The sequence below is a fragment of the Chiloscyllium punctatum genome, chromosome 22 (genome assembly GCF_047496795.1).
Source record: "Chiloscyllium punctatum isolate Juve2018m chromosome 22, sChiPun1.3, whole genome shotgun sequence".
Classification (NCBI taxonomy): domain Eukaryota; kingdom Metazoa; phylum Chordata; class Chondrichthyes; order Orectolobiformes; family Hemiscylliidae; genus Chiloscyllium; species Chiloscyllium punctatum.
The window spans coordinates 71,308,172-71,326,617 of record NC_092760.1 but is presented as its reverse complement, the minus strand read 5'-3'; positions in this window follow the sequence as shown (position 1 = coordinate 71,326,617).

The window sequence follows — 18,446 nt, the reverse complement described above, 5'->3', positions numbered from 1 at the left end:
GCTAATAACTTCTATTAGAATCCAGAAAACAGAAATCATTGAACAGCTCTAGCATGAGAAAAATATTTATATATGTTTGGCATGGAATTTCTTTATCCAGCAATACAGGAAGATCAGTTAATTCTCTAGTGAACTACAAAATGGCCATAAAGCCCAATGGCCTCATTATTGACTTCACCAGCTTCAAACTCCCTGCATCCTCAGTCTTAATCCATGTTCAGCTCCACCCCCCACCTCACCTCCCTGACCTAACCTTACCTGTCCATCTTCCTACTCACCTATCTGCTCCACCCTTCCCACTGACCATACACAATAACCTGCATCCACCTATCACCATCCCACTTACCCTTCCCCCAGCCCATTCCCCTTCCCTCTATTTACTTCTGGGTTTCCCTCCCAGTCCCAATGAAGGATTTCGGCCCGAAACATTGACTTTCCTGCTCCTCGAATGCTGTCTGACCTGTGGTGCTCTTCCAACTTCACATCTATTGACTACAAAATGGCCATAAATTGGCTGTTCAATTGTCTCTTTATCTGTGCCTGTTTGCCACTCCAACTTTCTCTCCTCCTTTCTGATAGTTTTTAACATCAGTCTTTAGATTTTTGTCAAGTGTCCTAATGTTTCTTGAGGTGGCTCAGAACCAACGTTTGTTTGATAATGGTCCTCAGAAGCACCTTGGAACTATTTACCGCATAAAATGGAAGCTGTTGGTGTGGTTGGCCATCATCTAATTTGAATTATTTGATTTAATTTCGATTACCACGATTGCCCCCAGCCGCACTTAGGAGCATATGAATTAGGAGCAGAAGTAAGGCATTAAAGCCTTCAAGGCTTGTCTGTTATTCATAATCATAGCTAATGCTCTTGTGTTACCTCCTACAGTGGGAACCCTACCATAAGCTCTTATTTTGTGTACCATGTGGCACCATGTCAAATGCCTTCTGGTAATCTAAATGCACCACATCCTCAAGCTTCCTCTACCACTTTGCTTCACCAAGTATGACTCTTCAACCATCATAATTCTCTCTGTTGAACGTCTGAATCCTTGCCTGTCTTACCAGTTCTCACAGAGCTGTTCTTTGGTTTTGCCCAAACTGGTATGAACACAATAGTATAGAATATGAGTCTAATCCTTGAGTAGGTACAAAGGAAGCTATGAAACAATGACGTCTGCAGATGCTGGAGATCAGAGTTGAGAGTGTGAGGCTGGAAAAGCACAGCAGGTCAGGCAGCATTCGAGGAGCAGGAGAATCGACATTTCAGGCCAGAGCCTTCTTGATGAAGGGCTCTGGTGCAAAATGTTGATGTTCCTGCTCCTCGGATGCTGCCTGACCTGCTGTGCTTTTCCAGCAACACACTCTCAACAAAATAAGCTATGTTAATGACTATGTCATGATTGTATGAGTCTGTGTAGAAATAGTAAGAGCTTAGATCTTGTGCTTCTCCAGAACCTATATGGTCAGTACAATGTAAATAAAAGATTATTTTGAATAGGCCTCAGACTGTAGCCACATCTCTTTCATAAAGCTGTGCATCCTAAACATCCTCTAAAATACCACATGACAACAGAACTAGTAACCCGACTATGGAGAGGTAGACAAATAGACTAATATTTGTGTGCACTTGCAAAATAACAAATTATCTATGTTGGATGCTTATTCATTAGAACCAATGGAAACACCTCGTTGGTTACTGTCATCTCTAAGTTATGTATATTTGAGGAAAATTTGAATAATCACGCCACCATTTTAGCTCAGATCATATGGTCTTCTCATCTTAAGATTAGCCAACTCAACATATTTTGTGTTTTCTTAATGTTATTGGTAAATGACACGGATTGAGTTGGTTGGATTCTTAACAGTTTAGACCACAACTTGGAGTTACAGATAATGATGTCTGCAACTCCTTTGAGCATGCTTCTTGCTGACCAATACATGTAAATTGCATTCTGATCCTTGGCTTATTCAGTAGGAAACACTTAAAGCAGCACGACTCTGAAAGCACTCATTTAGCATACCTTCTTTTCACAAAATAACTACATTCACTAAGCGTGAAAATACTTACATGTAGGCAGTTATACAAAAGTAAAAGAGTTTAAACTCAGTCTAAAGTACGGGTAGTTGGATAATCTTTTCAGATTCTATGATGGTGTAACCTTCCAGAGCTTTGGGCTTCACACTTGGATGTTCTCAACTTGTGGTTGTTTTGGAATCTTGCCTATTGTTAGCCAAGTTGATTGTTGTCCTGATGATGTTGCTTACCGTCATTATCAAAAATTATTTTTGTGTATGTTTCACACACAATTGGGATACTTTAGTTCCCTGAGTTGCCTTCTGTTTCTCCTTAATGTTGTTTTATTCAGTGTTGTGACAATGTAGGAATGAGACTCACTGCACATTTTAGATACCTCTATGTGGGATATCTAACTCTGACCTTCTATCTTTCACCCAGGTTTGGTTGTTCTGCATTTTCATGTCATTTTGCACCATTTTCATTTTCCCCTGACTTTGCAGCTTGGAAAAGAGTTTCATTCTTGTGAATTCAGTTCCTCTAATCTTGTATTGTGGGAAGGCATCTCTTAGGAGAAAGATTTAATCATCTTGAGTCCAAACATACCCTGATTGTGCCACTAGTTGTTCGCGCACTCATAATAGAACTGTACCAACTGGCGTTTTGATTTGCATTCCATTTCATACAACTCATTCTTCTGCTTTTGTTGTATGTACCTACTGCACTTTGTGGGAAAGTCAATTCACAGAATTGCACCTTTGTTGTCATCAAATCTTCCTGGGTAAAGTTTTTCTCAGCCTGGACTGACTTGAGGACTCTCATGCTGGAATTGACATCTTGATGAACTTGGGAATGATAGTCATATTGAGATCTGTGCATGCCTGTCATCCTGCAACTTCTGGTCCAGTCATGTCCACTGGATAGAATGCTGATGGTTGCCATGCGGAATTGCCACAGCTGCATTTTATCATCAATGAATCAATGCAAATGATTGGTGAATTTTGCTGTGTACAATCGACTTCCAACAATTCAGATATATATCCTTTAGAGTTCTGTCATTTTTCATCTCGAGTGCATGTTTGCCAAATTTCTTCAGACATTTTATGTTAATCATGGCAAAAGCTTCTAACAATTTGACTTTGTCCACACAGTGCATCACATTTGCAATGTGAACAGCCTTTTTGTCTTCCATCCAAGTTAATCTTCCTGTTAAATTTATGTACACATTTCGACCTAGGCAGGCTTCCACTGCACTTGCTGTTGTTGCTACAAGCATGCTATATAAGCTATTTTCTGCTTCTGTTCTTTTCAGCTTCTGGTTCCATCTCTGGAAACAATTTTCTTGTATAGACAAGCCCATTATCCTTCTGCATTATGTGACTTGCAAAGATCTTGCATGCAGGATATCTTCATAGTAAGAGCAACTCAGTACATTTGCTTACAGTTTGCTTGCTTTCAGTATCCTGGCTACTACATCAATAGTGTTAACTAAACCTCCACACTTATAGATGTCGTTGACTGACTGCAATGACTCTACTTTTTTGGTTAGCTTCATTAACTAGCTTCATTATTCATTCAAACAGCTCACCTAATGAAAAATCAACCATTGCCCTACTCAGGACTGACAAACCAATCAATTGATTTTTGTGGCTGTTGCCTATAACTCATTGGCTCCAGATGGTGAATTCCATGTTTACTTTAAAACTGTTTAGCAGCATTGTTTAGTAGGATTGCTGTCAGCCTCGTCAGACATGCCTGAAGTATTGATTCTGTCCAACCCCTTATTTTCAAAGGCTATCTTCACTTTCACTGTTAAAAATCATACAACACCAGGTTCTCATCCAACAGGTTTAATTGGAAGCACTTACTTTTGGAGCACTGCTACTTCATCAGGCGGTTGTGAAGGAGCGTAGCGCTCCGAAAGCTAGTGCTTCCAATTAAACCTGTTGGACTATAACCTGGTGTTGTGTGAGTTTTAACTTTGTACACCCCAGTCCAACATCGGCACCTCCAAATCATTCATTTTCATCAACAGCTTATCTGGTTCTGCAGCATCTAAATAAAAGAAAACTCTGTCTTTTGTTTAAAATGGTTGAATTTAGATAAGATGTTTGTGACTTTTCAATTCATCCAAGGGAATCTGGTAATCATCTTTCTCATGTTCCCTGTCTTTTGCAAATACTATTGGTGTCGAGTTGGTTGTTGTTTTAAAACTCTGTCCTGACTTCTTTCAGCTGTGGCTCAAACTTATTTACAAATCTAGAACACACTGTTCCTGTAGTGATTTGTTTTTTGGGGTTCCAGTGCAGACATTACTTCTGCACTGTTTTATTCTTGTCTAAAGCCCTTTCTTATGATATTCAGGTATCTGTAATCACCTTCAATTTTAAGAAAAATCACAAGCGCTTCAATACCACGTTGTGTTTTGTTGTGTTATCAGACAGTACCACAGATTGAATAGCATGCATTCAGTTTATGCGAAAAGCTCAAATATGTTTTTTCAACAAGTTAGACCAAAGCTTGCTGTTACAGATAACTATGTAGAACTATATATAAAAATTCATCACTTAAAATTACAGCTAAATTTCTGAAAATCGTAACTTCAAATGAAGTGGTCTTAAGTGAAGTATTTGTTAAAACCAGTGTTATGTTCTTTCAGCCCTCTTTAACATAATAAAAACATTAAAACATTATATCAGTTCCCTGTGAGTCAAAATATAATTTACTTTAATAGCTAAATTCCTCCATTGGTAAATAAAATAACTACTAAAACAAAATAAACTTTAAAATTTGAAAGGAAATATTACTTGCTATGTGCAGTACCTCTTTTAGTGGATCCTCTGAGAATGGAGACTGTCAGGGCATGGCCCAGGGTCAGGAGGTCTTTGTGCATCAGCTCCAGGTCCCCTACTGAAGGCATTGCTTGTTCTTGGCTGCAGGTGGCCAGAGCCTGGTGGCATCTTCTTGGGGAGGGGGTATGTTCTGCAGTCATTTTGCTGCTACTATTGCATTCAGTCCCCAGTTAAGTCTCTGCTTGGTGGGCCTGCTTCTCCTGATTGTGGCTTCATCCCCTCATCTTGGAGGGTGGATTGGCCAGAGATGCCCTGGGCTAAATGGAGTTTGGTAGCTCCCTGCATTGTTCCATCAGCAAGAGTGACATTCCAGCTGTCCACTTGGTGGGGAGGCAGAGGATAGTGCTGCCAAGCTTGGTCATAGCTGGTGCCTGAAAATGTGTTGCTGGAAAAGCGCAGCAGGTCAGGCAGCATCCAAGGAACAGGAGAATCGACGTTTCAGGCATCAGCCCTTCTTCAGGAATTCCTGATTCCTGAAGAAGGGCTGATGCCCGAAATGTCGATTCTCCTGTTCCTTGGATGCTGCCTGACCTGCTAAGTTTTTCCAGCAACACATTTTCAGCTCTGATCTCCAGCATCTGCAGTCCTCACTTTCTCCTCATAGCTGGTGCCTGGCAGCCAGGTGTTAAGGCAAGGCACAGCTCTGCAGCAAGCAGGGGCAATTGGCTCTGGCGTGCCCAGGCATGTGCCAGAGGAGATGGCAGTCGGCAGGGATGGGAGCTACAGGCTTTGAGGAGATGCTGTCTGATGGCCAGCTATGGTACTGCTGTTTGTGGGCAGCATCGCTGGCAGGTGGCCTGAGGCTTGGTGGGTGAGGGCTTCCTATACAAACTTCAGGCCATGGTGAACATGGGCATTTACTACAGGTTGCAGAATGGAAGACGTTCCACCAATGTGGACCCAGTAAGCTATCTGGTTGACATGGATGAGTTGGACCGAAGGGTCTGTTTCTGTGCTGTGCATCTCTATGACTCTGTGACTAAACTGGGAAAAATTAAATGAGGATATCCATTATGCAATCTGCTGCTAGCATGCTTATTGCTAGACTATACACCTTGCGGTTGGTCCATATTAGGTGTTGTTCCTTTAGTCAATAGCACACCAAAACTGGAAAAGTTGATGAAAAACACAAAAGAACAAATTGAAGTGTGAGAGAAAATGAACAAGAAACATAAAAACAGACAATAGAATCTTTCATAGGCTGAAATAAGTATCAGATGGTGTGACTGGATATTTAATAAAGGGAAACAAAAAAAAGCCAGAAACAATGAACACTAAAAGCATCTCAAGAATCATAGAAAAGCCAGGGAAAAGGGAGGGATGAATTTAATATACTATTGACTGGTGAGCCTGGCTTCAGTGGTGAGAAGTTGTTGGAGGGAATTTGGAGGGAATTCTGTCCTGAGTGACAGAATTTACATGGATTTGGAAAGGCAAGGACTGATTAGGGATAGTCAGCATGGCTTTGTGCGTGGGAAATCATGTCTCACAAACTTGATTGTTACTTCTTCAAAAAACTCAAACAGTATTGATGAGGGCAGACTGGTAGACATAATCTATACGGACTTCAGTAAGGCGTTCGATAAAGTTCCTCATGGGAGACTGGTTAGCAAGGTTAGATCGCATGGAATACAGGGAGAACTAGCCATTTAGATACAGAACTGGCTCGAAGGTAGAAGACAGGGGTGGTGTTGTAATGTTGCTTTTCAGACTGGAGCCCTGTGACTAGTGATGTGCCACAATGATCAGTGCTGGGTCCACTGCTTTTTGTCATTTATATAAATGATTTGGATCTGAGTATAGGAGGTATAGTTAGTAAGTTTGCAGATGACACCAAAATTGGAGGTGTAGTGGACAGCAAAGAAGGTTATCTCAGGGTTCAATGGGATCTTGATCAGATGGGCCAATGGGCTGAGGAGTGGCAGGTGGAGTTTAATTAGATGAATGTGAGGTGTTGCATTTTGGTAAAGCAAATCACAGCAGGATTTATACACTTAATGGTAAGGTTCTGGGGACTGTTGCTGAACAAAGAGACCTTAGAGTGTAGGTTCATAGTTCCTTGAAAGTGGAGTCACAGGTAGATAGGATAGTGAAGAAGGCATTTGGTATGGTTTCCTTTATTGGTCAGAGCTTTGAGTATACGGGTTGAGAGATCATGTTGCAGCTGTACAGGACATTGATGAGGCCACTTTTGGAATACTGCATGCAGTTCTGGTCTCCTTGCTATCGGAAGGATGCTGTGAATTTGAAAGAGTTCAGAAAAGATTTACAGTGATGCTGCCAGTGTTGGAGGGTTTGAGCTATAGGGAGAGGCTGAATAGGCTGGGGTTGTTTTCCCTGGAGTGTCGGAGGCCGAGGGGTGACCATATAAAGATTTATAAAATCTTAAGAGGCATGGATAGGATAAATAGACATGGCCTTTTCCCCAGGGTGGGGAGTCCAGAACTAGAGGGTGTAGGTTTAGGGTGAGAGGGGAAAGCTATAAAGGGACCTAAGGGGCAACATTTTCACACAGAAGGCAGTGCGTATATGGAATGAGCTGCCAGAGGAAATGGTGGAGGCTGGTACAATTATAGCATTTAAAAAGCATATGGATGGGTGTATGAATAGGAAGAGTTTAAAGGGATATGCCAGCCCTGCCGAGTTTTCACCATCCCTCCAGACCTCCCACTCACTGAGGACGAACGATCAGTCCTCTGCAAAGGACTCACCTTCATCCCCCTCCGTCCACGCATCAATGAATTTAATACACGCCGTGATATCGAACACTTCTTCCGCCGCCTCCGCCTCCGAGCTTACTTTCACAATCAGGACTCCCGCCCACCTTCCGGGGACCCCTTCGCCCACCTCCAACACACTGCATCCACCTGGACACCCCGCGCTGGCCTATTACCTGCCCTCGACCTCTTCATTTCCAACTGCCGCCGGGTCATTAACCGCCTCAACCTGTCGACCCCCCCTCCCCACTCCAACCTCTCACCCGCACAACGCGCAGCCCTCCAATCCCAACCTCACCATGAAGCCAGCGGATAAAGGGGGCGCAGTGGTAGTCTGGCGCACTGACCTCTACACCGCTGAAGCCAAATGCCAACTCGAGGACACCTCTTCCTACTGCCCCCTCGACCATGACCCCACCCCCCATCACCAAACCATCATCTCCCAGACCATACAGAACCTCATCACCTCAGGAGATCTCCCACCCACAGCTTCCAACCTCATAGTCCGGGAACCCCGCACTGCCCGGTTCTATCTCCTTCCCAAGGTCCACAAGCCTGACCACCCTGGCCGACCCATTGTCTCAGCATGCTCCTGCCCCACTGAACTCATCTCTATCTACCTTGACACTGTCCTATCGCCCCTACTCCAGGAACTTCCCACTTACGTTCGAGACACCACCCACGCCCTCCACCTCCTCCAAGACTTCCGTTTCCCCGGCCCCCAATGCCTCATCTTCACCATGGATATCCAATCCCTCTACACCTCCATCCGCCATGACCAGGGCCTCCAAGCCCTCCGTTTTTTCCTCTCCAGACGTCCCCAACAGTACCCTTCCACTGACACTCTCATTCGTTTCGCCGAACTGGTCCTCACCCTTGACAATTTTTCCTTTGAATCCTCCCACTTCCTCCAGACCAAAGGCGTAGCCATGGGCACACGTATGGGCCCCAGCTATGCCTATCTCTTTGTTGGCTATGTAGAACAGTCGATCTTCCGTAATTACACCGGCACCACTCCCCACCTCTTCCTCCGCTACATTGATGACTGCATAGGCGCCACCTCGTGCTCCCGCGAGGAGGTTGAGCAATTCATCAACTTCACCAACACATTCCACCCTCACCTTAAATTTACCTGGACCATCTCTGACACCTCGCTCCCCTTCCTGGACCTCTCCATCTCCATTAGTGACGACCGACTTGACAGTGACATTTTTTACAAACCCACCGACTCCCACAGCTACCTGGATTACACCTCTTCCCACCCTACCTCTTGCAAAAATGCCATCCCATATTCCCAATTTCTCCGCCTCCGCCTTATCTGCTCCCAGGAGGACCAGTTCCACCACAGAACACACCAGATGGCCTCCTTCTTTAGAGACCGCAATTTCCCTTCCCACGTGGTTAAAGATGCCCTCCAACGCATCTCGTCCACATCCCACACCTCTGCCCTCAGACCCCACCCCTCCAACCGTAACAAGGACAGAACGCCCCTGGTGCTCACCTTCCACCCTACAAACCTTCGCATAAACCAAATCATCCGCCGACATTTCCGCTACCTCCAACAAGACCCCACCACCAGGGATATATTTCCCTCCCCACCCCTTTCCGCCTTCCGCAAAGATCATTCCCTCTGTGACTACCTGGTCAGATCCACACCCCCCTACGACCCACCCTCCCATCCTGGCACTTTCCCCTGCCACCACAGGAACTGTAAAACCTGTGCCCACACCTCCTCCCTCACCTCTATCCAAGGCCCTAAAGGAGCCTTCCACATCCATCAAAGTTTTACCTGCACATCCACTGATATCATTTATTGTATCCGTTACTCCTGATGTGGTCTCCTCTACATTGGGGAGACTGGGCGCCTCCTAGCAGAGCGCTTTAGGGAACATCTCCGAGACACCCGCACCAATCAACCAAACCGCCCCGTGGCCCAACATTTCAACTCCCCCTCCCACTCTGCCGAGGACATGGAGGTCCTGGGCCTCCTTCATCGCCGCTCCCTCACCACCAGACGCCTGGAGGAAGAACGCCTCATCTTCCGCCTCGGAACACTTCAACCCCAGGGCATCAATGTGGACTTCAACAGCTTCCTCATTTCCCCTTCCCCCACCTCATCCTAGTTTCAAACTTCCAGCTCAGCACTGTCTCCTTGACTTGTCCGGACTTGTCCGACCTGCCTATCTCCTTTTCCACCTATCCACTCCACCCTCTCCTCCTTGACCTATCACCTTCATCTCCTCCCCCACTCACCCATTGTACTCTATGCTACTCTCTCCCCATCCCCACCCTCCTCTAGCTTATCTCTCCATGCTTCAGGCTCGCTGCCTTTATTCCTGATGAAGGGCTTTTGCCCGAAACATCAATTTCGCTGCTCGTTGGATGCTGCCTGAACTGCTGTGCTCTTCCAGCACCACTAATCTAGTATTTGGTTTCTAGCATCTGCAGTTATTGTTTTTACCACCTTAAAGGGATATGGGCCAAGTACTGGTAAATGGGACTAGATTAGGTTAGGATATCTGGTTGGCATGGACGAGTTGGACTGAAGGGTCTATTTCCGTGCTGTACATTTCTATGACTATGTCTCTAATCATGATCACTAGAAAATAAGAATGAGGAAAACTCGTGGAAATAAAGGCTGACAGGTTCTCTGGATTGGAAGGCCTGCATTCTAGTGGCCTTCAATGAAATGGCTGAGGAGACACCATTGCTTGTAATCTTCCAAAATTTTGGAAATGACCCTGTAAATTGGAAAGCGCAAATGTAATATTCCCATTCTAAAATGGAGGGACACAAAAAGCAGGAAACCATAGGCCAATTAATCTAACGTCTGTCATCTAAAATGTTGGAACATGCTGTAAAGGAAGTAGTTATAGGCCATTTTGAAAATCATAACACAATCTAGCAGAGTCAAAATGTATTTTTTTGAAACATTATGGAGACTGTATTTGACCAATTTATTAGCCAGTTTTGATAATGTAATGAGAAAGGTGGATAAATGGGAACCTGTGGATGATTTCCAAAGGCATTCAATAAGATACCATATAAAAGATTACAGCGTAAGATAAGAGCTTTTGTGTTCGGGGTCATGTACTAGCATGGTTAGAATGGCTAATGTACATGGCATAGAGAGCAGAATTTTACAGTCTACCATTGGCAAGGATAGCCCTTAAAATCTCCACGCTGTGTTGTTGCCGACCTCCCACCCACCCAAACCTGTCTACAATGATACATGGGTAGATTAGGCCAAGATTAGCATTTCCTTGCCAAAGCTAATGCCTTAAAGTGGTTGTGCAAGTGCTGTTTCCCAGACAGGCTCAATGTGAGGATGGGCAGGGAGGATGGTGGTGTTGGTGCTGGAGGATGTGGGGGTGGGGGTGAGTGGTGTAGTAGTACAGCACAGACACCCAGAATGTAACCCCACTTGAGCTCCTAGCTGGAACCATCTCCTTCAAAGGATCCCTTTCCACACCAGATCCCACCCCAGTTAAGGGCCTATGAAGATATTTTCTCCCCACTGGCATCACCATCCAGACCCCTATCCCCTTTCCTCAACATCCTCCATTTGTTGTGGTGAGATTTTCCCCCAAGTCATACCAACCTAGTCTTGCACTATAAGATGTAGAATCTTGGCATGAATTGTAGATCTGGCCCTGGCCACTGCTGCCAATTACATTGCTGAGAACTGACAGCCAAACTCCAATCTTGCTGCTGTATCCTTGGGTGGCAGGAGGAACTAATAAATCCTCCCCACTGAGACAGGAGAAATGGGTCATTTTCGTTTTGGCAAAATGCAAATAATGGAGTGCTGCAGGAATCAATGTTGGCCCTCAAGTATTTACAGTCTACGTCAATAGCTATGTCACCAAATTTGTGACTGATACGGAGATAAGTTGGAAAGCAAATTGTAATGAGGATGCAAAGAGGGTGCAAAGGGATTTTGATAAGTTTAGTGAATGATACTTAAGATTGAACTATGGAACACAATTTCTTCTCTCAGAATCTCATGCATCTTCGGAATTCTCTTCCAAAGAGAGCAGTGGAGGCTCAGTTATTGAATTATATTCAAGAAGGAAATTGACAGGTCTTTGATTGATGAGCAAGTCATAGGAACAGGGATGAAAATTAGGTCAAGGCTCCAATCAGATCAGCTGTGATCTTTTTGAATAGCAAGACAGGCTGAATAGGCTAAATAATTGTATTCTTGTTCCTATTGTTTCTAACTTTATGAATGCTGGACAAGGGAGCTATGTAAGTCAGGACATCAGTAGGATACTTCTATGCCTCTTGAAATATCAGCTCAGATGCTTTATATCCATCTCAGAAATTTCTGTCTAAACCAACTTGGAGTATAGGCTGCCCAGGACTGAAGTGTCAGTTTCTGGAGTGGGGCAAGGTTCCATGACTTTCTATCTCACAACCAGAGCTGAGCCACAGCTGGCAGCTGTTACAACTGGATTATTTATATTTCAAGGTTAGGTTTTGCAAGTTTCACTTCAACTGGAAAGAAAACTCACCACCTCCTCCTATGTTCCAGTATTGAATGACATAGATATTTATATCAGTCATTTGGCAGAATGCAAACACAAACCATTTAGTGTGTTCAGTATCTCACCAGTTTGGTTAACACTCAAATTGTCCTTCGCAACTTTGTAATTCAAGATTAGCACCGAGCCAAAGACCAAAAAAGAATAAAAGAACATTGATTTCTATGCCTCTGTATTTCTGTCAGAAATGTGCTTTTCATAATTTGACTCTTTTATTGTCAGGTAGCCAACCAAAAAAAACCTAAAAAAACACGTCAACTTGTGGTTCTGTTAAAACATAAATTGTTTCATCCAAAAAGGCAAGTAGGATCATCTCATTAAAAGAGTTCCAGTAGTACTCTCATTAAAACAGTTACAAAAAAGCTGAAATTAAACTACATTTTGTCCTGCTGATTACCAATGACGATAAAAACAGACCGATCATGCAGTGCTGAAAAATTCTTGATCGAGTCACCCTGCACCTTATTTAATGTTTTTCATTCCAACTGAAGGTTAATAAGAAAGGAAGTTGCTGCTTTTATATTGGTTATGTTGTGATCTCCAGAGAGGTCAAGTAACTTTAGAAAATGATCAAAGCAAAAACTTTCAGGTTTTATGAATCCTACAGTAAAATACAAAATAAAATCAGCATGGATCCAACATTACTTAACAGGTAAATGATTCATTGAAGTAAAGGGAATGAAGCTGTTACCTGAAAAGGAAGAAATGTGCTACATTTCTGAGAAAGGCGAAGAAAATGGCATTAAGTGAAATGCTAATTCAGAAAGCTGCTGTATTTAAGACAGACTGAATAGCCTTACTCTCCACTATAGCAATTCTGTGATTCTTTGATTCATTAATTAACACTGTTAGGATGATGGATCAGAGCTCCAAAGTATTAATAGATAGTTTTTTTTACTTTTAATTCTGAAAATCACTTTTTAGGCAAAGAAAATGTAGATGTAAATAGAGTGGCTGTCAAACAAAGTCTTGTGTTAAGCCCATCGAATATTGCACCTGTAAAGTGTCAGGGAACTGAAAACAGGGAGAGATTTTCTGGGAAGAGATAACAATGGGGAAGACTGCCATATTCTTTCGGCAGAAAACCACTTCTTTTAATACATCTGTTTTCCCCTCCAGAAATATACAAATGAAGTATACAAAGGAACTGACTGCAACACAAGCCTGTGTCTGTTTTTGGCCAGATGGCGAAGTGTGTGGACAAGATAACTGTGAGGGTCACAGTTTTGAGAACAGTCTTTTCAACACCCTTGTACTGCAGGTAACAAAGGGAGAGAACTGTAAATTTTCAATGCTGGAAAAGAATCTGAACAACATAATTTCTGCCAACCTGCAAAAGCAAGAATCTTGAAATTGACTGCAAAGCTACCAATGTCAACACTGCGATGTCATCCAGTAATGGCAGCAATCATCTTATGTGCTCTTCATAACCAGTCAAAGACTATTTATGCTTTTTTTAGTTCTACCTTTTTGGGCTCAATCTTTTATTTCTACTCTCTGAGTATGTGTGTTATGTTGCTATTTCTTTTCAGATGCAGTAATTAATAAACTCACTCTTTTTGTTCATCAAAGGCTGGTTAAATTCAGCTTTTTTAAAAAAAAATGTAAGTTTGTGTAGGTCTGGGAGGAAGGAAAGGAATTTTTAAAATAGTTAACGTCGTTGAAACCAGCTGAGGGAATGGATGACCAACCCAGAGGAGCTGGTTCATTCCTCCTCATTGAGGAATTTTACAATTTGGGGTACCTCGTCTGAAACTGTTACAAATTGGGGAACTTCACCCATGATCTGACTGTCACATCAGAGCCATCTGACACTCCACTTTGCTGTGCACTGCAAATGTATATCATTACATAACCGTATCTATATCATTCTATATCATACTTAGTTGTAAATGGAACATAATCAGGCTTCAGATCAAACCTGTATTTATTGCCCATGCCTAATGTGCTTGAGAAGATGGTGGTGAGTTTTTCTCATGAACCACTGTAGTCTGCTTTATGGAAATACACCTAGAGTGTTGCTGGGACCAGGGTTCTGGGATCTTGATGCTACAATAGTGAAAGGATGACAAAACAGTTCTTAATCAAGTTAATTAATGACTTCAAAAAGTGTGGTGCTGGAAAAGCACAGCTGGCTAGGCAGCATCCAAGGAGCAGGAGAGTGGATGTTTCATCTAGCATCTGTAGTCCTCACTTTCTCTTAATTCATGATTTAGGAGGCAACTTGAGGATGGTAATGCTCCTATTCACCTACTGCTTTTGTTCCTTGAGCTGATAGTGGTCTTTCATTTGGAACATGCTGTCAAAGGAAGATTGGTAGTTTACTGCAATGCATCATGTAAATGCTACACACCACTGCCAATGTGCATTGGTGGTGTACAACAGGACCTTGATAAAAGGACTAATGGACCAAGAGTGTCAGATGGAGTTTAATTTAAATAAATGTCAGGTGTAGCATTTTGGTATGGCAAACCGGGACAGGACTTACACAGTTAATGATAGGGCCCTTGGGAGTGTAGTCAAACAAAGAGACCGAGGGGTGCAGGTGCATTATGCCTGGAGTCGCCGGTTGGCAGTGTGGTGAAGAAGGCAATTGGTACGCTTGCCTTCATTGTTGCATTGATTATGGAATTGGGAGGTCATGTTGTGGCTGTGCAGGACACCCGCAAGGCCACTTTTAGAATACTGTGTTCATTTCCGATCTCTATGCTTTAGAAAAGGTGTTGCTTAACTTGAAAGAGTTCAGAAAAGATTTACAAGGGATTGAGGGTTTGAGTTTTAGGGAGAGGCTGAATAAAGCACAGAACATAGAACAGAACAGGCCCTTCGCCCCTTAATGTGCAAGAGTGAGGACTGCAGATGCTGGAAACTTGAGTCTAGATTAGAGTGGTGGTAGAAAAGCACAGCAGGTCAGGCAGCATCCGAGGAGCAGGAAAATCGACGTTTCAAGAAAAAGCCCTTCGCCCCTTGATGTTGTGCCAACATTTTATCCTACTCTAAAATCAAACAAACCGACATACTCTATATTTTACTATCATTCATGTGCCTATCCAAGGGTTGCTTCAATGTCCACCATGTATCTGACTCTACTACCACTTCTGGCAATGCATTCCACACACCCACCACTGTCTGTGTAAAGAACCTACCTCTGACATCTCCCTTAAACCTTTCTCCAATCACCTGAAAATTATGCCCCCTCATGATAGCCATTTTCACCCTGGGAAAAAGTCTCTGGCTATCCACTCTATCTGTGCCTCTCATCATCTTGTACACCTCTATCAAGTCACCTCTCATCCTTCTTCACTGCAATGAGAAAAGCCCTATGTCACTCAACCTTTCTTCATAAGGCATTCCCTCCAGTCCAGGCACCATCCTGGTAAATCTGCTCTGCACCCTCTCTGAAGCTTTCACATCCTTCCTATAATGAGGTGACCAGAACTAAATGCAATATTACAAATGTGGTCTAACAAGGGCTTTACAAAGCTGCAGCAAAACCTGTCATCTCTTAAACTCAATCCCATGCTAATGAAAGCGAACACACCATACGCCTTCTTAACAACTCTATCAACTTGGATGTCAACTAGGCTGGGGCTATTTACCTTGGAGTGTCAGAGACTGAGGGATGACCTGATAGAGGTTTATAAAATGATAAGGGGCGTGGATAGGGTGGATACCCAAGGTTTTTTTCCCTAAGTGTGGGAGTCCAAAACTAGAAGGCATAGGTTTAAGGTAAGAGGGTAAAGATTTAAAAGGGACCTGAGGAACACCTTTTCACGCAGAGGGCAGTACATGTATGGAAAGAATTGCCAGAGGAGGTGGTGGAGATGGATACAATGACAACATTTAAAAGACATCTGGATGGGTACATGAGTACAAAGGGTTTTGAGGGAAATGGGCAAAATGCTGGCAAATGCGAATAGATCAGTTTAGGATATCTGGTCAGCGTGGATGAGTTGGGCTTGTGGGTCTGTTTCCCTGCTGTACAGCTCTGTGACTCTGTGTTGGTGTTAATGTTGAAGTTGCTGGGTGGAGTGCTCATCAGACTTCTGTGTCCAGGATGGTGTTGAGATTCTTGAGAGTTTTTGTTGGAGTTGCCCTCATCTAGGCAATTGAAAAGTATTTGGTCACACTTCTGACTTGTGCCTTGGACATGATGGACAGGTAATAGGGAGACAAGGGATGAATTCATCTCAGAATTCTCAGCCTCTGACTTACTCACGTAGCCATGGTATTCATATGGCTAGTCTAATTCCTTCTTTGATCAATGGCTAACCCCAACTCCCCCCACTCTGACAAGGTTGATTGAAGGGATATACAAACACAAACATTCAATTTAGGAACAACAGGGAGCCGTGCAGCCTGTTAAGCCTCCCTCCCCCTCCCCACAATTCATTCAGATCATTGGTTGATTTGATTATGGCCTCAATTCCCTTTGAATACCATGTCTGTCAAAAATCTTTCTGCCTCTGCTTCTGCTTCCACCACACTGAGGAGAAGCTTATTCCACAGACACATAACCCTCTGAGCGAGAAAAAAAATCTTCTCAGCTACTCCTTAAACTATGTTTTTAAACTATGCTCCCTAGTTCTTCCATGGAAGGAGAGATCCATTCAACACCCACCTTGTCAAGTCCTCTCAGGATCATACATGTTTTTGGAAGATCATCTCTTATTCTTCTAATTTCCAATGGATACATACCGACCCAGCCTGCCCAACTGTTCCCCATAAGGCATTCCATTCAGAGGAATCAGTCAAGTGAAAACTTTCTCTGAACTGTTTCTGATGCAATTATGCTTATCCTTAAATAAGGACCAATCTGTACACACTGGTCTAGATGGGGGTCTCACCAAAGTACTGCAGCAAAACATCCCTACTTTTATATTTTCCATTCACATTGCAATCATTGCAATCAATTCATTTGCCTTTCTAAGCACTTGCTGTGCATGTATACAAACTTTGTGATTCATGTACCAGAACACTCAGATCCCTCCAGGCTTCAGAGGTCTGCAATCTCTTCAGTTGGAAATGGCTATTGTTTGACACTTGTGTGACATGAATGTTACTTGGTACTTATCAATCTGAGCTTGAATGCTGCCCAGGTCTTGCTGCATATGGATACAGACTGCTTTAGGATACAAAAAGACATAAATGATAGTGAACATTCTGTAATCTTCAGGGACAGACCCATTTCTGACTTTAAAATGGAGACAAGGTCACTGCTGAAACAACTGAAGATGATTTGGCCAAAGACCTTACCCTGATGAACTTCTGCAGTGACCGCCTGACACAGAGATGATTGACCCTCAGCAACCTGAACAATCTTCCTTTGTGCTGAATCCAGCAGTCAAGAATTTTACTCCTGACTCCCATTGACCATTTTTTCTGTAGCTTCTTGATGCCAAATTCAATCACATACAGCCTTTATCTAATGGAAGTCACTGTTACTTCACCTTGAATTCAGCAATCCTTTGGTGTTTGGACCAAGATTGTAATGAGTCCTGGAGCTGAGAGACACTGGCAGAACCCAAACTGAGCAAATGAATAAGTGCCATTAAGTGTGAGTGAAAATTGCTTCATAAGTGCTGCTTCACTCTCAATTACACTTTCCATCACTTTGCTGTTGACTGAGAGTAGAATGAATGATTGGCCAAGTTGGATTTGTCCTGCTTTTTGTGAACAGGACACACCTTGCCATTTTCCCAAATTGCCAGGTAGATATCACTGTTGTCATTGTACAGCTTGGCTAGTTTTGGACCATAATTCATCAGTACTATGACCAGAATGTAGGTAGGGTCAACAACTTTTGTCGCATACAATGCCTTCAGTATTCTTTGGTATCATGTGGAGTGAATTGAATTGGCTGAGGATTAGCATCTGTAATAATGGGGCCGTCATGAGGTGGCTGAGATGGATCAACCTCCGAGTGCAGACTGTTGCAAATGCTTCTGCCATGTCTTTTGCATTGATGTGCTGGGTTTCCCTCATTGAGTCTTGCACTCTTCCTTCAACTGGATTAGAAGTCTTCCACCCAGAGTATATTTTGTCACTCTTAGCACTTCTTCCAAGTAGTAATGGGACTGGACTATAATCCAAACTGAGAACAGAAAACAATTATACTGTGAACCCAAAGCAATAATATTGGCATGGTCATGCTTCATGAATTACTCACCAAGACCCCAGCCCAATGAGCTTCTCATGCTCAGTTTAATATTTTGGTGTGAATTTTAAAAAAATGTTTTAAATTTTAGCAGTCAAATTTAATGAACTTCATGATGCACCACTGATTAAAAGTGATCTTTGTCATAAACATGCTGTGTTA